Source organism: Dromaius novaehollandiae, chromosome 16 (assembly GCF_036370855.1).
Source record: "Dromaius novaehollandiae isolate bDroNov1 chromosome 16, bDroNov1.hap1, whole genome shotgun sequence".
NCBI classification, from domain to species: domain Eukaryota; kingdom Metazoa; phylum Chordata; class Aves; order Casuariiformes; family Dromaiidae; genus Dromaius; species Dromaius novaehollandiae.
Genome location: NC_088113.1, coordinates 15062287 through 15089825, shown reverse-complemented (window position 1 = coordinate 15089825; position 27539 = coordinate 15062287). Strand labels below are relative to the sequence as shown.

General features: G+C 42.9%; 1 long non-coding RNA gene across 2 annotated transcripts in view; it reads right to left on the bottom strand.

The window, feature by feature from the left end:
* LOC112984205 (uncharacterized) overlaps positions 1 to 27539 on the bottom strand; it is a 134987-nt gene that overhangs the window by 88094 nt on the left and 19354 nt on the right. The window contains exon 1 of one of the 2 annotated variants that reach the window (XR_010391926.1): positions 935 to 1148. The exons of the other annotated variant lie outside the window; for it this stretch is intronic. This is a non-coding gene — a long non-coding RNA (uncharacterized LOC112984205). Of the gene's footprint in view, positions 1 to 934; positions 1149 to 27539 lie in introns of those variants that run through there. 2 annotated transcript variants of the gene reach the window in all.

Sequence of the window (27539 nt, the reverse complement as noted above, 5' to 3'; positions counted from 1 at the left end):
CTAATAAAAAGATGATTACATACACACACATGCACATGCACGCACACACATATATGCTGTGACCATATTTATCCCTTTGCTAAACTACTTCCTTACAGGGTGAAAGGTCAGACTAATCAGACATAAATTAACTACAGCTGGAGAAAAACTTTAGAAAGAAAATGCTTAAAATAATTGCATTGCTTTTTTTAACCACATTATTGCTTCTTTAAAGCAAACCAATTGGCATGTGTGCAACTGCAGCAGAGTGAGCAGTTCACAAAAGGGAGAATTGGAGATGGAGCATTCACTGAATTAATCCAAATACATGTATGTACACATCGTGGAGACAGCAAATATCCTGAGTTTGTTTAGTAAGTAATCACGTATCCATGTTATCCCCTCACACATGTTGAAAAGAAAGCAAGAGACTGCTTTTTGTGCACAAATAGATGGGAATTTTTAAGTAAAACAATTTCCAGCACCACCCACTTGAACAACAATATTGTCATGGTTTCATTTTACCGTTCCAAATGGCAATGCAAGTTTTTGCCTGTTTGGAAATGTAATGTCGAAGCAACTTCTTGTTTTAATTTAAGCGAGCAGAAGCTGCCAACCATTTTTGCTCACCAGCCAAAAAGAATTTATCTGACACATTTATTAAGTCATCATCTAGTTAATTACAATCATTTTGTAAATAGCGTAATAGAATGAAGACATCTATCCAGCACTGTGAAGCTAAAACTGATACGAGGCACAAGTGGGCCAGCCCTTGAACATGGTGTAAGCCACTGTCACTGCAGCAGTACCCATGGAATTACCCGAGTTTACATCAGCTCAAGAAACAGCCCACCTGCATTTCCACTGCCGAGCTATCCCCACACGTCCCCAGCTACTGCAGTGAGATTTTCAGCAACATCATTCACATCTGCATTTTTATCTGCGGCTGCCCTACCTGCCTGCGACAGATCTGCGCTGTGATTTCCCAGCGGTAGGTTCATCGAGGTGCAGGTCAGACTGTTATAGATTTGAGGTGTGGTTTTTTCAGCCTGCACTATCTCAGCAAAACTGCAAAATCCATCTTCCCAGTTGGTGTTTTCCTTTAAAGTAGCTCAGCTACTCTTGGTGATGTCTTTCTCGTGCATAGTTAGGGGAAATAAATCACAGGGGAAATAAAGCACAGGGGACTGAACTTCATTAGCAGAGAACAAGTATAAAAAGAGAGGCTTGACAGCCTAACACTTTTATTGTGCTTGGGGGAACCCCTCTCTGCCCCAAGCATTTAATAAGCATTTAATCTTTTTTTTTTTTTTAAGCAAACTGATAAGAAAAAGCCAAGACATTTTGCTCTGGAAGAGATATCTGATTTTGTTGATTTTATTACCTAGATAATAACCTATTTCTAATACTTCACATGATCCATTGTGATTATATTCAGTCAACGGGATCAAGACTTATTCCCTTCATATTTTAATAACAGAGAGGCAACAGGCCAAATTCTGCTCTCAAATGTAACTGTAAAGAAAGTTACTCCAAATCTTCGGTGAAGCAAAAACACTGACAGAGCAGAATTTGGCGCTCCGTCAATTTTCTGAGGCTACTTTGCATATAAAAAGTTACACTGGATTAACAAAATGATGTGGTTTTAAAATAGATAATTAAAGCAATACAGCTTTATGTGAAAATACCCTTGAAATAAATTTAACTTAGTTTATAGGAGTTTAGCTGCACTGGTTAATTTACAGTGCAACTGTAAATTGCAATGCAAACGGTTTGCAGTAGCAGACTTCAACCTGTTTACTTGTATCAGCACAATGGTTTCTATGTGCTTAGTTTAAACAGTCTTAAACCACAATATCTACGCAATCAAGCTCTTGCACCCTCCTCTTGCATCCTCCTCACTCCATTTTGTCAGTTTTTCTAGCCCAATTGTAAAAATATGAAGTAAAATTTCATAAATACATGCATGTATCATGACATAACACTGAATAACTAAAGCTAGAATACTTGGACACTGGCTGAAATTAAAAATTCTTTCTCATATCTGCTCTGACTTTCAAATACAAATATACGGTGATGCTAATGCAGAGTTTTTGCTCCTGTGTCATTTGCTCAGGGTTCGCCCTGCCCCTTTCAGACAAAACGCATTTAATGAATTATTCTCCAAAACTGGTGCTGCCTGACCAAAATTGTTTTTGCTTGCCAACTATTAACTGCCTGCTTCTTTCAGTGGCTAACCTGGAACAGACACAGAGCCTGTAATGAAACCTTACTGCTGATTCCCTGCTGCTGGGAGTTTTGCCATCGACTTCGCAGATCAAGACCAGGATTTCAGCTTGAGGCTGCTTTATGCAGGGTTTTTGTGGCCGTGGAAGCACCAGCCAGGGATGCAAGTTTTATCTTTACTCCAGCTTATCCCAAGGCTGTAGATACCTATAAAGCGGTGTAGGAATGCCTCATCCCAGCGCGTGAGGACCTCTCGTAGGAGGAGGTGATGCAGGTGCATCCCGAGGAGGGCTGGACCACCTCAGCCGCCCCGGTGCAGCCAAGGCAGCACAAATACCGTCCATAGAGAAGGCTGCAGAGCAGCCAAGCACTTAAGCAGGTGCTTAACTTTAATTACTTGCTTACAATCTGCAGGCCTCAGAGGTTTACGAGCCCTTTATAACCGCTTCTGTTGTAAATCCTAATCTCCAACTTTTTCAAAATAAGAGAAACCGGGAGGGCAAACCCAGCTCCTTCGCTGCTCAGATAGGAATCAGCAGCTTGCCGTGGATGGAGAGCAGCTGTTCACAGCCTCCGAAGAGCCACGGGATCAATTTTCAGCTGCTGCTTGCTGGCCCCGGGTCGCAGCCGGGCTCGGAGCGGCTTTTGGCGCAGCCGCAGCCCGTCGCCAGACCGCGCAGTGCTACGGCGGGCGGCCGAGCCGCGCTCAGCGCCTGCCCGGGCAGAGGCCTTCTGGCACGTGCTCACTGCCGCGCGGCAGCTCGCTCAGCCGAGGTGGCTCAGTCGTGTGTCCTCTGTCGTCCTGCCCTGCTCTCTGAAGATGAGTATATAGACGTAGCATATGAAAAAGGGCAGAATTCACAGATGTGACGTGTTATTTTAAATCTTTTTTTCCCCCCCTTTTTTATTCAGGGAAGCGTACAGATGCCTAAGCTGCTGTTTACACCAATATTAGACTGCTGCCTATTGTGAACTGGGAATTAGGTCGCAAAGACATTTCAACAACTAGTAAAACTACTCACAGTTCATCTGAGATTACATTTTCAGGATTCAGAACAAGTTACCTCATCATCATAAATGACCCCATTGTCCAAAACACAATAAGGACATGTCTTAGAAAGAGACAAAGATGACATTATTTTCCTTGGTCTCTATTAATAGGGATTCTCCCAAACAGAAGAATCATTTGAGTGGAGATATATTTGGAGGCAAATAATGAATAGATCCTTCTAGCTATTCACAAGACTATACTGTTGGGAATGTAACAGTTATTTAGGTTCCTTTTTCTTAATTGCACACTCTTGAGTGATCATACATGCAATTGGTTGTTTGCTTTCAGAAAATAAACTGCGTCGTACAAACCCTTTTTGTCCATTTTGTATTTTTGAAACATACCAAATCATTAGAGAAATGTCTGGGTATCTCAGATATGAGCAGAAAAAATGAAGGAGGATTTTCATCCTCTAGCACCATGAACTACTACTGAGTATTCAGCTGGGTCAGAGCTAACCAAAGGTTTCCTTTTCGCCTTGTCTGGAAGTAGCCTTCCTGCGCGGGGCATTTCTTTAGATAGACTTTGCTGAACAGAGCCAACATTGTGTCTGCAGCCCTGGGACTGAAAACAAACTGACTTAAAGTTACTCACAAACGTGAACAGAAAGCTTGGAGAGTGCTGCTGTCCCTGCTGTCTGCAGCTACCTGGTTGCCGGGTATGTGGAGGGCGGCGGAGCAGGCAGAGCAGAACTAGAGGCCAAAGCCCTTGGAGAACATATACTGGGTTACCCAGAAAGGCTGGGGGGTGACTGCCCTTAAGAATAAAAAAATATTTTGTAGCAGTGAGGTCATAAAACCTCTTTATTTGTTCTGTGCATCAAATGGAGATTGAAAAAAGCTTTTTTCTTTTTTTTTTTTCCTGCTCTGCATTATTTGAAACTTCCTGTAGTGAATCCACAGAGCAGAGGTTTCTGAAAATGAGGGATTTAAAACATGTTCTCTGTTTGCTCCTACTCCTATTGCCATACTGGCAATGGATGGAGTCATATTCTCACAAAAGAGGAGTCAAAGGCTTCCTTGGTCCCCAGTGGTTATTAACAGTTATTAAGTTGGCTAGCTTTTAAGTGCGCCAAGGACTGGCCAGGATAAGTGGGCCAACCAGCACGGTGGAAACAACGCAGCCTCAAAGCTTAGAGCTGCGTGAGGCCAAATTTTCTGTTTTCTCAAAAGGCAAATTAACCCACGAGGAGCGCCATGATGCCATGTGATGAGCGCTTCAAACATCCAGTTTAACTTGTTTACAGCCAGCGTGGATATTTCCAAGCGGCCCAGCTGCGGTGCGGTTAGAAGCCTGCTTGCTCCCGAGCGAATTTCGGCAATCGATGATCGTATAGTACCAGGGTGGGAAGGTTCAAGAGCTCTGCCCTGCAAAGGAGTTGGGCTGATCTATGGTGAACTGTCCGTGTAAGTGCTTTGAAATCTAAGCTGTCAGTGAGACCACCATGTCCTGACTTTCAAGCCCTGCTTTTCACGTGTCGCAGTGACAGACCAGCTTTTGTAGCCCAGCCCAACCCAGCTCACTCAGCACAGACTCTTGTTTCTCTCAAAACAGAAGAGAAGGTGGCTGCCAAGGCCTCTGGGAGAACCAGTCAAGACCCATCTGACTAGCTCCCAGCTAATGGGTGCTCTAAAGTACCCATGCTAAAAGTGCTTCACCTTTGCTATCTTACTTTTTTACACAGCGTTTTTCTTTTGCTGATGATGTTCCTATTATCTCAGCCCTATCTTCCCATCCCATAGCCATAGGCTATTAGCCTTGTTTAAAAAAAAAAGTTAATTAGAATTGAAAAGGTAGCATAATAAAGGAGAAAATTGTTTTTTGGCAGCCCTACCTTACCTTATTTATATTGGCATTTCAAGAGACTATCATAATATAAGATGCACCCTCAACCTGCATAATATATCCTGCTTTCCCCCAGCAACAGCTCTGTGATATATCTTGCCCATCTTGAGCTATAATCCTGCCATTTGCTGCTTCTTCAGCCTACTCTTGGTCAGAGGGACACGCCAGTATTTGGGCTTTTCATTATCAGAGCAAAAAAGACAATTCAAAAGAACATATATACAAGTCTGTGGACCAAACCCTGCTCTCAAACACAAGAGCTGTAGTAAAGGGGTGTCTGGATTTTGGATTGTCGTAGACATTGGCCACACCAAGATGTGTATGAATTAGGTCTGCAAAGTAACTGCTGCAGATCCCCAGACTGCTCTGCTGTCCTGCTCACCAGAAACTCCACGCACTGTGGGCGGCAGCGTGGAAACGGCTGCACTGCCTCTTTATGATGTGTCCCTCTCCTTAGCTGAACCAGGGAAGCTGACCATCACGCCAGGCTTTCCACTCTGCTGGTAAGCGTCGTCCTTTAGTGCTACAGAGATTTCTTGGGAAAGGACTAGTTCCAGAGTATTGTACCACTACATATGGAGAGTAACGCCACTTTTCTGCCACCAATTACAGAACATTTCTCCAGCTCTACTCTTAAATCAGCCTTTCCCATGATTGGAAAATATACAGAGGAAACAGTCCAACAGGTAAGAATTGGCAGAGATAATCTGAGAGAGTTTTAATAAGATATTGCAAAGCTGAATCTTTTTTAAATATAAGGCCCATATAAGCATACACTTGGTCACAGTTTACTTATGATATATCCAGAAGTGCTTATATCCCTCCCACCTGCAAACACTGCCATCAGACAATGCAATACACTAATTTAAAACATGACTTCATTGCCTGAAGTGTTCAGCATGTATTGTGATTAAAAGTATCTGTATACACTGAGACTGGCTTTTCAATTTGCTCATGAACTACTTGATAAACCACAGTACTGAAAATAAGACAAATAAGATGGTTTGCAAATACTTCCATCTGCCTATTAGGGCTTGATTAGCATTCCCACAGATGCAGTAAAAAAATTCAGCTTTAAAAGCAAATAGGTCAAACAAATTACATATGGAATCTGGCACTGTTAAAGCAAGACAAGTACATGCCTAGATTAATAAGTAATTACCCATACAGCAGAGATGCCTTCACTTCTGGCCACTAGACTCTTGTTAGTAATTTAAACTACATCTGCAAAATATGGAGGGGTTAAAATTACCATCTTTAAGGATATCCCAAAGACTAGTTATTGAGTGTTTCTCAAGGCACATATTCTTAGAAAAATAGAATTGCACGAATTACAGGACTGCAGATGCACTTTACGATGCTAATACCAGTAATGAATTTGCTACAAAGGGTGCTACTCTTCTACACCTGAGACTTTACACGGCTATTGTTGCGCTTGGTTACAGCCGTAAACATTTTTTATCCTGCAATAATGAAGCAAAGTGGAAAATACAGGTTCAAATTCCCCATTACCCAAGAGATGACACTGAGCTTGGATTCTCCAAGTAGCAGCACATGCAAGTAATCCCGTGGGCTGATGCACTCGAAGGGCAGAGCTGGCAGGTAGCATTAGAGCATGTTATCAGATAATGCTAGTCTCGGCACTCAGCCCCAAGGGACTATCTTGGATTATGAACTCTGAGTAGTGATCCCGCTTCCCAGCTGGTCTGAGGGTCTCTAGCACTGCTCTGTGTCAGGATGCAGGTGGTCCCTCAGGCCCAGAGAAAGAAGGACATCTGAGTTTGGGCAACTATTTCCTCAGAGCCTAAGTTTTTGTTAATTCCTGCTTCCCTGCCTCCCTGTCCCCGTGCGCTACGTTGGGATTTTGTGCAGTTAAATCAGGGCTGGAGGTTCCTCGAGACAGAGAGGTGTTAAAAGTCAGGCACTGTGGCCTGCTTTTTTGCGGATTAGGCCTCTGTGCCTTCCTGCCACCCCATAATATGTTTACTCCGTGCTGCATTAGGCTTACCAAATAAAGTTCGTATCACAGACCCTGAAATTGTAGGTCTCCAAAGCAGACAACTTTGATACAGATCTGTCACCTCTGGGCCCCGCATAGTCGTGTCACCTCACCTCTAAGGCATGCCAGCCCAGAAACAAGAGCAGCAAAGCTTTCAGCAGCAAGTTTAACATCCCAACACAGGGCCAACATCCTTCCCCAAAAACACTGAGAGAATCAGAAAAAAGGCTGAAACTTCCCAGCACAGATAATTTTCCATTTTCCCTATCCCAAATCTGGCTAATGAAATACCTTCCGTCTTCAAATCACAGATGCATTAACTTTTTAAAAGCACAATTAATTTTTTTCAGAGCAAGTTTAACGCCTGCTCGTCCACGCGCCTGCTTTGCTCGGTGAGCAGGGTATCAGAGACCGGAGTGTGCTGCGGCACCTTCCCCTCTCCCAAAGGGCGAGCAGAAACCACGCGCTGGCAACACTTTCAGAGTAGAAAGTGTGTTTAAAAAGCAGGGCTTCAGAAGTAAATAAAACTCCTGTAACAATAATGAAAGTAATAATGAACTTTCTTTTCGTGTCAGTTTTGCTCTGTTAGTCGCTCGATAATGTGATGCACTATAAATGGCTTGAAAGAAGATTCCTTGTCAGCCCGCGGTGCCTGGGGGATAATGCGAGCGAGCTCAACCCTCAGAAGTAATTAAAGATAATCAGGGAAAAATGCGAGGGGTCTGTTGTGCTCTGCATTCCAAACTCCACCTACAACAGGAACATCGCACGAAATTATTATTTAAATTTAACCCTTTTCCAGAGCGACTGGTGACGGACGGCTCTCCTGGTGGGTTTGCTGGGGCTGCCGCACTCAGAAGAACAAGAAACAGGGGGAAATGGTTTCAGGAGGATCCTGACACCAACCGAAAGAGACTCTTGGCTCGAAACTCCCAGCTAGCTTTGGTGTTTTACTGCCTTTGACAGATTTCTATCAGCAGTGTTTACTTCAGATGTACCAAATGGCAGAGTCATCTCCTGAAGTGGGATTAATTTACCACAGAATATTTATATGAACAAATAACAGCTTTAACAAATAAAGGAATAACAACACTATTATTAATACTATCTATACGAGGGCAGGTTTCCCAGGTGCTTAATGGACAACAGCTCCCACTGAATACTTATTTATCAGGAGGAACAGCAAGAGTTACAGGCTGGTGAATAAAAATCAAGCCGCTTATTCAGGTGCCTACTCAGCACAGGAGCCGCTGAGCGCGGAGGAATTTGGGAGATCTGCTGGAGAGCGCCTTTCATTTCCAGCGCTCTTTGAACTTGCCGGCACCCGTCCTGCTAGCCGGACTCAGGGCCACGCGGCGCGGCCCGGTCTGGCCACCCGAAGGACGGCCTCCGATAGCGAGGAGCGCGCAGCCACAGGTGCAGGGTGTGATTTCGGCTGGGCTTGGCGCAACGCTCGCCTTTGGAGCTGGAGCGTTGAACACAGAAACGAAAACCTGACCGAGCACAGCCTGAATTACGGAGCTGAGGCTCTGCAGCGGGAGGCTGCAGCAAGACCTGCCCCGGGCACACTGGCACCAGCAGGGACCTGGAAACCTGCACTCGCCTGTGCCGTACGCTGAGCATCCTCCGCTCCGCTTGCACTCACTGGGTGTCGGAAAACCTATTTGACCCGCTCGGGGGTCTGTTTTCCCAGGACAAAACACCCATTGATGCGGCCCCGGGGGCAAAGGAAGAGCAAAGAGTCACGCGAAGCGGAAGTTAAATCGGGAGGCTGGAGCGGCTCCTGAGCTCTCCAGACGGGCGAGCTGGTACGAAGCACCGAGGCTCCTGTGCAAAGCACCGAGGCTCCTGTCCCTTCTGTCTAGAAAGCTCATCATCGCTGAGGTCACGTGCCTCTGGTGAACGTGCTTGTGAAACCAAACAGTTTAAGGCACTTGGCAGTGCTAAGCAAAGCACAGAGTTAGTGTCTTTCAGCGCAGTGACCAAGCCCCGGGCAGATTTGGCTGCTTACTGCCAGGTTCGTCAGATTTTAGCCAAGTATTTTGTTCACATTGGGCAGAAGGAAAGGAACAGAAGAATTACAGCGAGTAACTAAGAACATATTGAAAGGCACTTCATCTAGGGTTTCCAGCCTTTTGCAGTTTGTGGACCTCTGACAATTTTCTAAAGAAGATACAGAACCTGGTACTGAGAATTTACACTTACTGAAAACAGGTTATGCTTTTAGTAGCTCTTTTTTTGTGGATTCCTTTGAAGTAGCCCAGAAAACCACATCACCACATCCATGACTCCACAAGCAACAGAAGATCATCAGCTTCCAGTCTATTTTGTCTAGTAATTGCACAGGTTTGTTTCTCACACAATCCGTTGATGTGAAGTTTAACACTCAAATATTAGCAGTTAAAAACAAAACAAAACAGTTGATGCATTATTTCGCAATAAGTAATATAAAACCATGAATAATGGGTTCCAAATGATGTAAACATGTGTTTAGAGTTCTGCTCAGAGCACTGATGCTGACCTAGATTTGACCTTCCCAAGTATCCACAATCTATTCCTTCTTTAAAAATAAAAAATGTTGCCTAAAGGAAAGATTGTCTTGTCTTCACAAATGATGAGTGTGGATTCCATGTGACCACAAACAACAAAATACTGCACAGGTCATAATTAAAATGACCTTATAAAATATCCCATGGAAAAATATTTTCCAATGGACTGGATTCCATCAAGTTTCGTGTAGACCACACACTTTAATCCTGGTCCTACTGAAGTCGTTGAGAGAATTTTTCCATTGGCTTCTCTGCATCCATGCCTTGGCCCTCATTAGGCACGCACTGAGCGTATCATTAAAACAAACATCAAATATAGAAGTAGCTCTATAGCTCCCAAAAAGCATGCCCACAGGGAGCACGAGGCAAAAACACACAAAACATTTTTGGAGTGAGAGAGTTTGTAAAGGATATTATACCACTTAAAAAAAAATTAAGTCTGAGAAATTTAATTTAAACCATATGGATACAGAAAGCATGTAATTAATAAGGAAATAACGCTGATTGTTAATATAGACATCTGAAATCAGCCGCAGAGAAATCTCATTACGGCAGGCTTGTGTCTGGATTCAGACGAGGAACATACAACATTACACAACCAATATTATGTTATTAACGGGACGTTCCTTGTGTTTTTGTAAGTAGAGACAAAGTCGCATTGTTCCAGCCTGGAAAAGCAGTATGTCTATGCAAGATGCAATCATTTTAATTTAGACTTTTGATGATCTACATGAAGACGCCAACAGGCTATTTGTTATCGTATCAAGAACCATCATCTGAACAACCGTCAGCCCAACACAGCGAGATCTAGTCAGCCGCCGCCATAACGACACGTTAGTCGCAGGGGGAAAGCTAAGCGAAGTAACGACGGCTGCCTAAACCCAGTCCCGGCTCGCCGCCCGAGAAAGCGGAATATTGGGAGCCCACTGTGCCGGCGCGAGCGCGGCCGGGAGCACGCGCGGTGCAGCGCAGGCCAATTAGGTCCTTTAAGTCCTCGGGATGGACGCTGCATCTGTCTGAGGCGGCGCAGGCACAGAGCGCGACTAAAGCGCTGCCAAGTCGAGTGTGACCTCCAATCTGCCACTCTCACGGTGAAAGACAGGGAAGCAAATTACTTGGCCCTGGCTTTCTATTGAGGGTGAATGCGAGCGGGGCCGGCGGACGGGCCGCCAGCCTCGCGGCCCCCCTCCCCGGCGGCACCCCACGGCTCGCGCAACCCGGGCTCAAAGCGATGAAAGAGGGGCTCCCTCCTCGGGGGCCCCCGCGTGCAAAGGAGGCGACCATTAGATCATAGTAATTACGCCATTTACATCACACAGCGACGCAGTGGGGCGCGGGGGACTCATCAAACACTTCTCTTCAGCGCGGCCCCGGCTGCTAATGAGGCACACTGGACGGCATTGTGCCTCCCATTTACTCATGGCTCCGGCCCGCCTGCCAACAACAGCTCCGCGCCGCAGACAGGCCGCCCCTTTCAGAGCCATTTAGGCCTCCCCGACCTCTGACCCGCGGGGTTATGACATCAGCAGCCCTGATTTGTGATCATTTTTATTGGCGGACATTCAACTCTTGTTTCCTGTGTTTAACTCTGCCTCCCTTTTTTAGCCAAACTTATTGGTTCTAATAGGCATCTGCCAAAAGACTATAAAGTAAGCCAGAGCCTGCACAAAGAGGCTTCTGATCTTGCTATAAAAAGCCCCACAGCTACTATTTATGCCAATAATAACGAGTAATTCATTATCTAGGTGCACAAAATCTGTTAACCACTCAAATGTTGAACAATTTGGAGCAGATGTCCGACGATTTTATGAGTTTTAATTAAAATGTTCTATTTATTTTTGTCAATACACCTGGGTTTTTAAATTTGCAAAGATGTTACATGGGCGCACAACAGTATTTTGCAAATTGTGTTTTTGGAGGGGGATTAGGAGGGGATGATTTGGGCTAATCAGATGCTGATTTGTGGCGAATTTTTTCCCCATTAAGGTGTTGATGCAAAATCAAAGAGGAATTAGGGCTGAGATTTAAAAAGATGGTGCTTTCTTGGGACAAAGCAGCAATATTTCAGGAGTCAATGAACTTCAGCTTGTCTACTTGAAATAGAGAAGGGAAATTTGCATTTTGAAGCAAAGCCATTAATTTTAAAGCTAGCGTTCTAAATGCAAATTAAATATCTTTAGAGAACAGGTTCTCAAAACACATGTTTTTCATAATGTTTGTTTAAACACTCTGATTTCCATATAGCAGAAATAGAGGCATAATAACAGCCAGCATTTACTTTATCGTAACTACAAATAATCATCTTCCAAAAAAATTGACATTACAAATCACTAGGCAAGCACATAATCACAAATTTGCATGATTTATGTTTTTAAACATTTGTAAAAAGAAATTTAAACACTTAGGATGCTGATGCTGAATAAAATATAAATTATTTTATCTGTGCTCTTTCATTTGAGTAATAGGAAGCTTTTGGCATGAAGTTTAAAGCTAACTAATTTTTAAAAAGGATGGTTTTACCTCAATTATAATCATAAGCAAATTAACAAAAAAGAAGATCCCGCTCAGCTAATTTCAAACTGTTACAGTCACAGACGATGATTACAGGAAGTGGTTAAGTAATAGGAGAACTTTTATTGTAACAGTGAGGGCTCACTGTAACCAGCCATACACAGATAATCTCCCTAATGCCGCCCTTTGAGGGCTAATACGGGAATATCATGGATCGGATCCTGGTTTGCCACAGATCCATGCTCCTCTAATGGAATCTGTGGATTTACATCCATTTCCCAGATAGGATTCTCATGCAGTTTCTCTTTGTCGCCGAGTAAATCATTTTGCTTGTTACTTGCTAATCTTGATTTCATCATCTTTGCCAGTATTAGCTTTATTCACATAGCTTATTTTTCGACAAGATATTTCGACAAGAGCTGAGTGACCATACTTTGCATAGTAATACTCCATGATCACACACGTCCCTAAATCCTATGCAAGTCACACAGTTTTGTACACAAAACAGGAAAAGGGCAGGAGTTTCCACCTTTTAGAAGCAGGATTCCCCCCCCCACCCCACCCCCCGACAATCAAAACGAAGACAACTCTGGAGAGCTCCTGCGGCCCCAGAGCTATATGCTGACTTTCACAGCTTTGCGGATCTGGTTTATGGAAGATTAAAAAAAAAAATTCAAAACCCCACACTGTAAGTCAGCCAGGCCACTCTCCTCTCCATGCAAAATGGCTTGCTTAATATCTACAGTATAAAACAAGTGCTCTACATTTGTGGTTAGTGGACCCTAAGACTGCAACGGAAGTGGGTCAATGGAATAACTGGACTTTGAAAGTTAACTTGGAAAAACGAGCTGCTTGCCTTACTTTGTTAGTTGGGGTGTGCACTTGTACTTAGTGTTTCACTTCAAACTGAAAAGGATGCAATCAGTTCTCTGTAGGATACTGGTGAGAAGAATTTTTGAAAAAAGAACATCCCTTCCACTATAGCCTCTAAAAAAATTCTACTCTAACATATTTCATAGCCAGGACATTTTTCCCAGACAGTCAGCCTTTCTTTTCTTATACATTCAGATTTTTTAGCTAGATCTGGCAACCACTTCCAAGAATTCATAGAACAAAATTCTGGATAACAGGTGAACTCATATCCAGTCCAATTGATTATATATTTAAAGCAGCAACATTTCAAATCTTTACTCTTTCCTCCTAGGCATACAGAAAACCTTTTTGTGTACATATGCTCAGGCACATGGGTGCAGTCTCAAATCTTCCTGTGCACAAATACATATTTTCCCCTCATGACCAGACTGCAAAGACACCATTTTATCGATCTTGGGGAGAGCAAGACTCAAACACGGTTTGGTAGACCATACTGAGCTCTAAGCATACTAAACCCCAGCATTATAATAGAAATATAAGCCCACTGTGAGATTCAACTAGTCAGTGAATTGACAGAATCAGGGAACAGTTTAGGGCAGAGGCTGGACATCGTCTGGTCCATCCTCTGCTCAAAGCAGGGCCAACCTCTGTGTCTTGCTGGTCCAGTGGAGCTTTCAGTATCTCCAGGGATGGAGGTCCCACCGCCTCCCCAGTACCCATCTTTGCCACCTTCCACTTAAGTTTTCTCCTCTACTCTCATTGGAATTTCCGCTGCTGCAGCTTCTCTCTGTTACCTCTTGTCCTTTCTCTGTGCCCTTCTGAGAAGGGTCTTGTCCATCTCTTCTATAACCACCCATGAGGCACCTGAAGACAGCAGCTAGGTCCTCCCTCCCCACTTTGGCCCTCTCTTGTCGAGACAGAGCAAACACCTTTCTCCCGGGTCTCCCCAGCTGTCCTGGGCTCCACCCCCCGACCACCTCGGGGCTGTCGGCTGGTCTTGCTCCAGTCTGCCAAGGTCTGTCTTGTGCTGGGAGCCCTGCAGTGGCCACAGCACTCCAGATGCCGTCTCTCGAGTTCTGAACCAAAGCAACAATTGCTTCCCTCGACCTGGAATATTCGTCAGGCCACGCTCCCAACTTTCCAATATTACTGTCCAATTATGCGTAACCCCTCCATCAGGTAACATGTTAGTCATGCTTGTGCAGGTCTCCTGAGAACAAGGAGGGAAGGAATAGGAGTCAACAGTATAGTTTACCTTGCAGAACCTGACGTTGGAGTATACTTGGGAAACTATCCAGGCTGCCTTTTAGATCCCTCTGTGAGATCTCGAGATGTTGGCTGCAGAAAAACTCCTCATACCTAACTTAGTCTGCACTGAAAGGCAGAGGCTCCGCATGTTACCTCATGAGCTCTTTACCCACAGACAGAGCAACTGGGAGCAAGAATCACCAGGGCACTAATACAAGACCTCACTTTCCCCTTTTTCAAACTACATCCATACTTAAAGCCAAACACTGGGCATAGCACATGATCACAGTCTGCAAATAAGTTGTGCATGGCTCTGCTGAAGGATGTTAATGCTCATCACCATTCAGAGCACTCAGACTAGGGAAAGCTTAATTAAAAACATCTGACAGGCTATGATTTCGTTTATTCATAATCGCCAGGATGCCTATACCTGTTATGCCAGATCTTCATACTGTAAATAATTAGCTACAGGAAACCTCAAGAGGTTTCTTCAGAGCACATACTTTGCCACATTTTTATAGCATTTGCAATTTTAATATCAGAAATTGTAGTCTATTTTAAATAGGAAATGCTAATAACAGGCTTGCTTGTCTTTGCATTTTTCCCTACATTAAGAACAGGATTAATTTTCAAGCACTGCAGCACATTTTCCAGAGGAGCTACTAATCTGCTAATCTTTCTTTTGTAGAAGTGTTTAAATTGTTATGATCAGCTTCCTCACGGAACTATTAGGCTGAATATTACAGTAGAATAATTAGAATAAAATGTCAGGCGTAGCTCCAAGAGAAAACATTTTGGTGTTTCACTTAGGGCATAGGCTGAGGATTCGGGGCCTTTGGTCTCTCTATTTGGACCCAGGGTGGTTGGCCCAGGGTGACCATGGTCAAGTCTGCCCAGCTCCATTTCCTCCTGGCTCCCGGTGGCAGAGGGTGCCTTTTTCCCTCCCTGTGGCCTTGTTTGTCTGGTCCCTTTCGCTCTTTGGAGTCTGTGTTTGTAATGATTAGCTTGGGACCATCAGTCCTCCCGGAGTACAATTCACAGCTAAGGTCTAAATCCTAAGAAATTTGCCCAGCAGAAGGCACACTGTTCCTGCAAGCTATGGCAAAACAACTCCTTCTAGATGGGAATCTGGTGAACGCTGACCATAGTCCCAGGCTGCGAGGTCTGGGATGCCCAGTCACTTACTCATAGAAGCATCGAGTAAAAGAAAGGATAGAAACCAGGCAAGGACAAACCACAAGGCAGAGGCTGAAGCTTGGTCTGTTTACGAGGTGTGTCGCTCACACTCCCTGGGCTCCCAAAAATTGCTGCAGAAGGAGGATCCCTGCACAGTCCCTTTGGCTTTGCTCCCCTATGAGGTCTATGGAAGCACTGGGAGCTTTAAAACCAGCATGTGTAAGGTTTTAAAAAACCTACATTATGTCAACAGAGCCTTCACACAGCCACATCGGGTACACAAGCCTACATGAGACACGCTCACATAATCAGCTACACAGCTTTTGTGACAAAAGTCACACACAGTGTCTGCACTACAACTCTACAGCACAACCGACTCCACTCGGTGCAGTTTATTTTACTTTATTGGGCTTGGTGACCTAACAAAAAGCAGAACAATATTTTTACGTTTATATCTCTCCTTCCCCAGACTGGTCTTTTTTGAATAGGTGCTTCCTAGAATACGTGACACTAGACTTGTTTTTGGTTTCAGCTTTTTACAAGAAAGTTTTGTTGGCTACAAAACTGAAAACAAAATTTCACAATATCTCAGTGGTGTGAAAAAGCAAATATTGATAGTCATTCCAACAAACCAAGTTTTGTTTTATTGCTTTTGGAAAGTGGAGTATTTGCAATGCCCGGTCTCTGTGGAGAACACCATGAAGCAAATTATGTTTCCCTGTGCTACCAGAGCCGGTTTCTGTAGTGTCTCTGTGTAGTTAGGCTCTTACTGTCTCCAAGTAGACACTTATTTCAGAGTTAGACTGGAACATCTTTTTTTTTGCTTCACTTAACCCTGGTCTAATTGCAAAAGCAATTACTGAACTAAATCTTGGGGCTGTTGGGCTTTACTCACATTTGACTCTAATCTGCTGGCTAAGTTTGGACAAGCCATTGTAATGAACTATGTGAGCCCTTATGCCTTCAAACTTATTTTAAATAACGTTTTTGTGAAGCTCATGCTGCATTGCACACGGATACACAGTTATATGTGCAAGATAAATGAGATATGTGTTCCTGCAGGACACAGAGCATCAGTATTTGGACCTGCTGTAGCAAAGCTCAGCTAGCAGCTGTATATAGACAAGGCCTTGCGTTCGCACTGCGGGGAAGTGTGTGAACTACTTGCAGCAGATCTGAAGCAGTGCTAACAAACAGATAAGTTACACGTCATAATAGACTTCTTCCATTTCTCTTTTCCTTCTTTTCTGTGACTCATTCTTTCATCCACCAATCCTTTCAAGTCATATTTTAATCACTAGCATGGTTAAAATGAATTATTGGAAATCATATGAAATATTTTAAAATTTATGTAGAAAACCACAACACAAAATGGTTCTCATCTAGTCACAAAGCCACTACAAAATTAAAGAAGAAAAACTGATCTAATGACCCCACGTCTTGTGCAACAAAAGATTGCAAAAGTGAATGCTTTCAGCCCAGGTCTATAGGTACTGCCTGACCAAGGAGCTTTGGAGAACAGTATTAAATGTTTTCCTCTCCACTTACTTTCCAGTACTATTACCTGATGACAATCTGTCAAAATTTCTCACTGAAACATTATCAATATAAAAAGTAGCTTTTCAAATGAAATTTATATTTCTCCCCAAAATTCACAGAAACTGCATTTTGTCTTAAAGTTGGATGAAAAACTCAAACATTGAAGTTTTGAAAAGCAAATATGTGGAGTGTGATTTGTCCTCCCCCATCCCTCCCCTGAAACACTCTCACGGAAGAGTCTTGCCTTGGAGTTACAAAACATGCAAAAATAGTTTTGACTCTGTTCCATTGCAGGGGGATCAAAAAAGCATTTTTTTTTCATTTCCTTTGACATACTTTGACATATCTACGCAGAAGACATGGCAGTTTTCAAACAGCTCTATAGCAGGCAAATTATAGTTCTCTGTAATTGAATCTCTAAAATGGTATATGCAAAAAGTGTACCTCTATCATACAGCAGCATTTGGTTGATGCTGTAATTTCTGGAAGCTGCAGATTGAAAAAAACCCAGCTATTTCCTGGAATCAACATTGTACAGACATTGCAGTCCCAGTTTTATGACTCTCCACCATCCGTGCTAGTAAGAATTAGCAAAATACCTGGGCATGGTAGTCAGAAGGGGAATTAAGTTCCCAACACATACCAGCAGTGACTATCACCACACCCGTTCTTGGCAATTACCAGCTCTCAAAACCCAACCACACAAAATTTATGTCATTCAAATTTCTTAATGTGCAACAAAAACACAGGAAACAATCAAAACAGCAGAAGAAATCATAGGCTCCACTCGATAAACTGCATGCATTCACGAGGAAAGCTATAATGGAGAAAACTAACTCCACAGACACTTATGTTCATTGCAAAACAAATACTCTCCTTAGCAAGAGCTGAAACCAGACAATCCACAGACATAAAGCAAATTTACCAGAAGGCAGGCAGTTTGGTGTTAGAGGGGGCATAATGTGTTGTTCCTGGCCAAAAAGAAAGAAGACAACATAGCTCACTCACAAAACCTTCGCTGCATGTGATGGATGCTGGAAAGCCAGGAACAGGATTTAAATGCAAGCAATCAGCACACGTCCCGATTCTTCACTTTTCATCCTCTTACACTGAGTGCCCATTAACACATTTTCGCCAGTGACGGCTCAAAGCCGCTGCACTTACATTCACATTTTAGGAATTAGACTCAGAGCTAGGTTTAAGAATCAGCACCTAAATACCAGGTTTGATGAAGTCTCACAGATTGCCCAGCCACAGGGGAGTCCAGCAATCAGATTTCATCCGATTGTAAGAAAGTGGGATCTAACTGAGACATCCCCTTTCAGTCGCCTTATACCAAGATGAAAGAATTACATTTTGGATTTGTCTGTAAATTCAATACTGAACTTAAGTCACCCACTTTTGTTCCCTAATATTCTTTGAAACGTATAAGAAAAAGCACACTGCAAAATTAATCTCATATGGAGAACTACTGGAAGAGCAGTATTTCTTTAAATATGTTACCAGAGTAATACTGCTTGCAAAATTAATTATTTTCAGGGAACAAACAAATGGTACAGTCTCTCCTCTTCTAACATGGTCATAGATTTTATTAGTAAACATTTTAAACCTTCCTGTTGTAGGTAATTCACCCCAAAATGTGTGGAGTTCAAATATATTTAGGGTGAGATGCTGCAAAAATAACACCCAATCAATAACATTCGCTATAATATGGTTAGTGTAGCACAATGCACTACTATTTTGTGTAAGTGTTGTTCAGACTGAAGCGTCACAATCATTTTGCACTAATACTCCTATACGTGAAACTACAAGTCAGGTATGTTGTTTGGAGTAGATTGCTGAGATAGTGCATGCAGATGTGCTGCACTGAAGGATGGTGAAATGCAAAGTTCAGGGGAAATGACTGAGCATGGGAACTGGGAGCCTCAGAGGACATTTTAATTGTTTTATTAGGAGGGAGAGGTTCTTAAACAGAGGGAAAAGATAAGGTCTGAGATAGGATTTGAAGGAATTAGAGTAAGGTACAAAGAAAAAGAAGCTAAAGCTGGTATGATCTGCCTTCACTACCATTCACTTTGGCTGGAAACGGGTTATGGAAACGGGTGACCTAAGAGTCCTCTGCCATGCCCTCTGCCAGCCTGCTCCCTGTCCTGAGGCACAGGGCTGCACGTGAGGCTTTGAGCAGACAACCACCTCTCAGCCACACAGTCCTACACCCCTTACGTGAGGTGTTCTGTTCCTCGAGAGAGTTTCGTACCGTTCATTAGATGAGATGACATAACAGGGAAGAAAAGCTGACCTTCCAGGTATGGACCCCAAAACCGGGCTACGGAGTTTTCAATTTATAACAATAACTTCAGTCTGGGGATCCCGGAGTTTGGAAGTGCATTAGGCAAAACACTGTCAGGTGCCAAGGGCAGAGAATTTCGCCACAAGCACCATCTTTAAATACTGAAGGATTTTGTGATTAAGTCAACACAACATTTCATAAGAATGTTACTTTGGTTTGTCATTCTGAAAAGTCATTCTATAAACCTAAACAAATTCCTCATCACAACCTACTATCATGTGTCAAAAGGGTACTTATAAATATGTATATGATATTTCTTTCTCTATTTTTTTTGCATGAAGGAGGTATCAATGCTACAACTAATTGGGCTAATTTGCATCAAAGACTATACATAATTAATTTGTTTGTTAAAAGCTTTCAGCATTTTTTACAGGAAGTTCAAGAGATCATTGATGAAGTTTGAAGAAGTAATTAGCAATAACAGATGTCAATGCACATAATTGTAAAATGATACCAGAAGAAGTACGAGCAGAGTCTAATTTCAAAACAATTAGGTTTTTAGCAAATTTTCTGCTTAATGGTATTTATAGACAGCTATGAACATTTACTGTTTCCTCATTCCAAAAAGAAAGCTCATATTTACCACTAAACAATAGTCTGTGCTTTTAGTAGTGTTTAGTATAGTATAATTGTGACAGTAAATCAGTCTACAAACAGGACCGAGTCATAGTTTTCAGGCACTCATTCTTGGAAGAGAAAACATAGAGCTACAATGCCTCATACGATCACTACATCTTGCAATGGAGAAACATAAACGATATGCATGCTCCAGAAAAGTGCATATGGGACCAGGATATACTACGGTCTATCCAAAACACCAGGATGCACACACAAGTCTCACGGCTGGCCAAAGCCACAGTGATGACAGGGCACGCTGTAGCCTCTCTTGCACCTTAGGAGTGGGACTGCGTGCCACGCAGAGCTACGGCAGTGAGGAGACGAGCTCCCTTTAGCTCCCCCGTCAGTTCACACACTTTCTGATGCTGTAGACACTGGGTACGAGCATCTCAAGATTGCATTAGGGAAATAACGGAGACTGTAGCTGTGCATGCTCAACGTGCTGTTCAAGTGGGGTTCATGCAAATGCAGTGCTTGATATTTATGCACCAGCCCTCTCCTGAATGTGCCACTTAAAGTTGTGATATATGCCCTGGCTGACTCTTTAAATAAAACTCAAGCTAGAATAACAAATCTTATCATTTTTCTCAGCATTTTAGTACTAGCTATTATTTGGCCCAGATTCACCATCCTAATTAAAACTTTCATTGACCTACCCTAATTTTCAGGAAACCTCAATCCAACCATTTTTTGTGTGACTTGAGTATTTGTGTGACACTTTATACAAATATGCAAAGGGACATGGGTCCATTTCTGGAAATATATTTCTCTCCGCATACCTTGTACATCTGGGACTGAGGGGGATTCTTTTCAGTGTGCTATGCCACACAACTGCACAGCTTCTTCTAAAGTTTTCAGCTTACACAGTCCTCTCAATTGTATACATAAAGAAACAATGCCAGAAGCATATCCTATTTTGCCTGTCATTTTATTGATATCTGTGAGTTTCTGCAGCATCTATTGATGTTCTAAAAATGATTTTTAAAAGGTAGAAACTGCTACACCAAACTTACCTCAGAGGAATCCCTCCCCCTCAAAGAACAAATTACAGTTACAGAACATGCAAACGAAGTGACCAAGATGCCTAATCGGGAACTGCTGGCATGGAGGATAATTATGGCCTCTGATAAGCTCTTTTGGAATCCTATACGCTGGGATTATCCTACATGAAAGAGGAGTTTTCCACTATGAAAAAGGACAGGTGTGTCCACACAGCAATGGAGGTGCCACCTTCATTGTCCAAGCGACAGTTTCAGCACAACCCACTTATTACCATTTTCCCTTGTATCCAGTCTTAACAAGATTAAAGTTTTCTGTTCAATAAGCATCTACTCTTCTTCACTGCTGAGATTGTATTAGCATGGTTGGCATTCCACCAAGGTTTAGCAACTCTTTCAAAATAGGTTTTACTAAAGGACTTTGCAAGGATCATATAACTAGACAGAAAGAGGGTAGATAATCAAATTACTGGCTTTCAGCACGTACTTAGCCTTCCTTGCATCTAGCCAAACAAGATTTTACATCAAATGCAGGAAAAATCCATGCAAATAAGCTGCTGCTAATGATTATTAGAAGACTCTCACTCTTACGAGAGGATTTCTTATGACAGATACCCAACATTTGCTGAAGTGATCTGTCACCTAATTTTGTAAAAAATTTGAGGTGACACTTTTCATGTTTAAAGTGTTTCTAGAGGTATTTCAAATTAATTACTCCTTACAGCACCTCTGAGCTCACAGACCGGTAAGTGCTCAGAGAGCAAGACAAAGGCACTTGCCCATGGTCACCCATCAGCTCATTTACACCAAGTGTGTACACCAGAAGTGAATGTCTAGGTCCGCTCTCCAGACCAAGCCAGCACACTCCCCATATGCACACCCTCAGACACATGCTGGACTGGGTGTCCTGGTGTCCTTGCATATGGTCAGTGCCGTTGTGGGAGGCTGCACTCTCATTCATTTCCTTCGGACAGACTGGACACAGCTGGAGCCCCCCACATTCACCAGCAGATATCCTGAGCTCAGCTCTCCTGAGCAGTGTGATTTGAGCAAAGATTACCTGGCTACCAGCTGACAGTGTGAACAGGCAACTTGTAGCGTCTCCAACTTACTGGGTGGACAAGCCATTCTCAAACGTCTTTCCCCCTTGCTTTGTAGACCTAATGCAGAACAGTCAGTATCAAAACAAGATTAAAGGTAATGCTTCCCACTCTCACTCTTCTTCCTTAACGCCTGTGACATATTTCATCTTTCTCATTGTTCATCCTTGACTGTACATGTTTGTGGGATCCCAGTTACGACTGAGGCAACTGGCAGGGCAGCTCTAGAGGTGGTGATGCCAGGTCTGCCTGGGCCACGCATCAGTAAGCATTTGTCTTATGCCTAGACCTGCCAGAAGCCGAACATCAGGGTTTCGCTGTACTCTCCTAGCATGGCAATGGTTAGATTCCTTTTATCTCTCATGTTAATTTTCATGGACTCCCGCCAGCTTCTTTATGTACTACAGTTCCCTACCTCATTCAAAGGGAAGAACTGTATTATTTTCTTTGCTGTTTCTTCATATATATTTCCCCAAAACTGGCTCTTTAAAGAACGGGTTTTCCTGAGCCCAGTGCTGGGAGCCAAGGGTTCTCATAGTCCCGATCTGTGTGGCCATCACAAAGGCCTTGATAACCAGAACTTTTAATACGGACAGACTTTCGCCAAGAGCTTAAATCAGAACTGTTGTTAGCACTTGCTGCTTTACAGACTCAGAATGCAGGTGGGAGTTAATGCCCGCACGTTAATGATGACAATGTCTAACAGTGTGACCCCAGGCCAGAACACAGCCACCACCCCAGTTTTAGCAGTAAATGAACTGCCTGTTAGTTGATGCCATGAAGAATTTTATATGTAAGTGGATTTCACCATTCACAAATAAAACTTCGCACCAGGATCGCTGTTGGCACTGAGACACTATCTAGAGCTGGAGCTATGTCAGGATTAGGCAGGGCTTCAGCAGAGGACAGCGGGGGTGGGGGAAAACCATCCGCTCCAAAGCCTCACAGCATTTCTCTCGGGGATATCACTCACATCAAATCAGTTTACAAAGTTTCCCCTCCGGAAGGGAACCACCTCTTGTGGATAAGGTCCAGAGTGAGAAGTCCCGGAGACCTAGATCTGCACAGCCAAGGCGCAGACGGGCTGCGAGGCAGTAACTCCGCGCAGGCTCTGCTTTTTGCAAGAAGGCAGAATTCCATAGCACATTCCCACCTGTATCACCCTCCGCACAAAATCAAACCAGCTGCGTTCGAACACACCAGACCTGCCCGTGCCTTCTGGTCAGTTCTCACACTGACCTGTAATTGCTAGCAGAAAGCTGGTTTTTGCGTCTCCACTTTGCAAGAGCTCCAGCCATAGCCCGGGACTGCCGTGCGAGGCACTGCTCACACCATAGACGCACAGCTCCCTCCCCAGAGCTTTTATGATACTCCAAACTTACTTAAGTACTCCTAAGCAGCCTATTAAATTTTCGAATCCTACACATACTCTGCTATTCAAATAAAATTACCAGAGCACTTTTCATATACAACTCACCTCCTGGCTACTACAATTTATGACAAGAACCTGTATGCAAGCATAAGAGAAACATAAAGGAGAGGTAAGACAGCACGGTGCAGCGGATTCAACAGAGTCTGAAAACTGAACTCCTCGGAGCCACACCTGGGACAGCAACCGCAACCACCAGCTCCTTCGGACGCCACGGGAGCGAAGGGCTCCAGCCCGTGGCGGTGGGAAGGGAGCTGCCCCGGGGGCAGCGGGTGTCACCCCGGGGAGCGCTCCCGGCCGCAGCACCCCGCTGCTCGCAGCCACGCGGCACCCGCGAGGGAGGTGAGAGAGGTGGGAGAGGAAAGGAACACCGCAGATGGTCGTAAATGAAAAGTAATCGACGTTTGATTCCCCTCCCCTCCAACTTTTAGGTCTCTTCCAGTCTGACGAGAAAAGCAGCTCTTCTCTTTTACTGGAGTCCTTTCTCTCCTTTCTAGCTCTCATGCAGCAGTTTTACTGGTGCATTTTTTCAGTATCAAAAATTGCAGGTGAAGGCTTATCTCCTCGAATCCACTCTGTTGATATTTTTCTGTTCAGTGCCTAGAAACTTTCCTAGAGGTCTTGAAGTTTGACAGGGGAGGGAACAGCCTGAGCTCTCAGAGCTGTTTCACTGTAGTCTTCTTCATCTGTGGCCACCAGAACCCCCAGCCCCCGCTGAGCCTGGTTTGAGAGAATTAAGACTTAATCCGGACATCTTTTTTACCTGCCGGGCTGTGGACACATTTCACGAGTCCCTGAGCCATGCCGTGGTGCCTTGGACAGTCGAGGCCCGTTTCACAGCGGCTGGACTCCTCCGGCTACCACAGAAACGGGTGACGGCTGAGGGCACCAGCCTCCCGCACGATGGAAGCCTGGTAACCTTAACACTGGCGAGGCACAAAAATACATAAAGCGAAGACTCGGGTGTCTGCATTCACAGTGGCCCTCGCCCTCACTGGCCATGCCAAGGGAAAGGACGGGGCAGGACAGCAGGCTGGCAATGGGAATCTGCTCTGCTCTTCCATCGTCTCATTTAGGTGGGAACAACAGAAATCTGTGGGGGGTTTTTTGTTTGTGGGGTTTTTTTTTTGCTGTTTTTTGATCGTTTTTGTTTTTTATAGCAGGCCAGGTCTGTTCTGTAGATTTGGTCTCGCTAGGGCCAGAGGCACAGCAGCCCTGGCCTTTCTTTGCAGGACCAAAGTCCATCTCTAGAGCCTCCCTGGCATGAACCTCCCCCATTTTCCTGTAGCAGGCATGTTTCTGACAATATTGCACCCCTCATGACAGTTTTGGTGAGGAATTTTGTATTTACTTTAATGCTCAATTGTTGGGTTCAAATCTGCTGCAATTTGTCTAGGGATTTTTTTTTTTTTTTTAACAACAGCAGTAGATTCATCAGACGGTATTTAGTAAATTCCTTATACTGGCATATTAGTGTACTGCATTAAATCAGACAAGCACTGCAGGTTCCTTCATTTCCACATACACAGCAAAGACATACTGAATGTTAAATCTCACTCTGATAGAAAGCACCTCTGATGATAAGCATACTCCCTTGCATTACACGCCAGAACGTCTCAGAGCTCCAGCGACATGCCCTGTCTTCCACCACCTTGCTCCTCCTTTCTCTTTCTATCGTCGATGACCTTTAGAGCAGAACTTCAGATTTGATGTTAGACCTAAGCTACATTTTCTGATGGACACCTTATTCCCTGAAAAACACAGCTACTAGTTGTGGGGGGAAACTGTGTCACCAGTAACATTTCATTTTGCGTTTTGAAATACACTGACTTTTCTTTCCCAAATGATATATAATTTTGAAATTAAGCCAAATTAAAAAATTATAATTAAGATTGAAAGCACATTATAATGCAACAAAGCTTTTCATTTTAGGTTAAACAGTTTTTTATTTGTTGCAACATACCATTTTTTCTTTCCTTTTTTCTCTTTTCTGTTTTGTCTTTTGGGCTTTTTGTTTTTGTTGTTTCAACAAGAAAAGCACTGAAAAGCAAAACAATGGGAAAGAATCACAAGAAAAAAATAAAAATGATTTCAGACTAACCCTTTTTTCTCTCCAGTTTAGCCTCCAGATCAGAAAAGCATTTATGTACACAGCTATAGCTAGAATTTGTGATGGTAATACCTAAATATAGCAGGTCTTTAAGCACAGTTAATTTCAGCAAGACCTTCCTTTCTGTAGCGTATAGAAAATCTAAAAAGTAATAAGGGAATCAATTCTCATTGAGCTGTTGGTTCTCTTACTCTTTTGGTATTACACCATTTTACACTAGTAAATGTGTAAATCACTTAGGAGAAATAGGATTCAGACCCAGAGTTTTCATTTCTTGCTTTCAATTCATGCTGTAATTTTCATAATAATGAAATATTTCAATCTTGAGGCTTTTCCCTTATTAGAATCCAATTAAGGAATTTTAAGTTATGCACAAGTTAAAGACTTTTCTGTCTTACATCTGCTTCTTTTTTCCTTCTCCTCTTTGCTTGCACCCTCTCACAATTGCTTTGCAGATTCTTTCTATTAGAAAATGGGAAATTGCACTGTTCATCTAATTAGTCAAATCTCAATTGTATGTGACTTGAATGGCCCAATGTTTGAATTTCACACACCATTTGGAAAGTATGGCGGTGTCATTGCTGATTTTCTTCAATACCTCAGGAGCAACATTGAATTATAATAGGAAATATTGCTATTTTGTTTTTGGTCATAGATGTTTTTCCAGTACATTATCAACCCTTGTTGAATTCTGTTTAACTGTAGAACTGTCTATACATTTTATAGAGAAGAAGAACTGATACTTAAACAGAACTAGAAGGACAATTTCTTTTATGGAGTTTGGAGCACAAACAGACATCAGACTGAAGATTCAGTTTTGTTTCAAATGCTTCTTTCTGCCATAGATGGAAACAGCCACGAATTGCTACACCGGAGTGGATCAACAACCTATCTCGTCGAGCACCCTAACTTCAACTGCACTTAGTACAAGGTGACTCAAAGGGACATGTGAGACAACCTGGACCAGGCAATTAGGAATGAACTTGCCGATATATTTGTACATCTTTCATTTCATCAATTTTGCTAATGTCTAGTCCTTACAAAGCCTGCATGCAGGTGACACAAGTGGTTTTTAGTATTCACTAAGATGCAAGGATGACTTAAGTATCCAAAATTACAGTATCACGTATACAATATTTTTTGCCTTTCTTGCCAGCATTGTGCTTGGTGGTAATTCCCGTGTGGACTTCTGCAGCTTTTTCCCTTTGATTTTGTGGAAGTGAAGGAATGAGATCTGCTGGATGTCAGCATGCATCAGACATGTTAGCAGAACTCTCCCAGTACTGAGAAAATAGCAGCTGGATGCCTGATACCAAATGTAGGAGAGCGACAGCTAATTTTTCTAATGATACGCAGAACTACCAGGAGTGTTTCTGACATTTTCCTTTTAATTTCTTTCCTCTCTTTCTACCTCTATCTCTCTCCCCCAAAATCTACAAGTCAAAACAATTACTAAAAGCACGTTGTTATCTCTTCCTTGGAACTCTTTTGAATTTGCACTAGGAATAAGTTGTTTACGATTGTAAATATTTCTAGACTGGATTCTTAATTTATCAAATCTAAAAAACAAAGCTATGAATATTAGAGAACATTAAAAACAAATATTAAAAATTTTTCCTTTCAAAAAAAAAACACCATAGAATTGCATAACTAGCTAAAATGGTACACCTAAATATTCTTCTAATGGATAGTTGATTGAAATAAGCTTAGCTCAAAATAATTTTCATCATAACCATTCATTTATGATTACTCCTCTTACAACTACTCGCTCATTTTTTTGTACAAAATAAGGAATAATTTACCTAGAAATTTGGCATCATTTGTTACAGCTGAAACACCCAGAGACCGTACATTTCTGTGAAGTTTCTGTTGAGATCTACACTTCTCCAATCCCAAACCAATTTAAACAAATAGAAACCTTTCCACAATGTCAATACA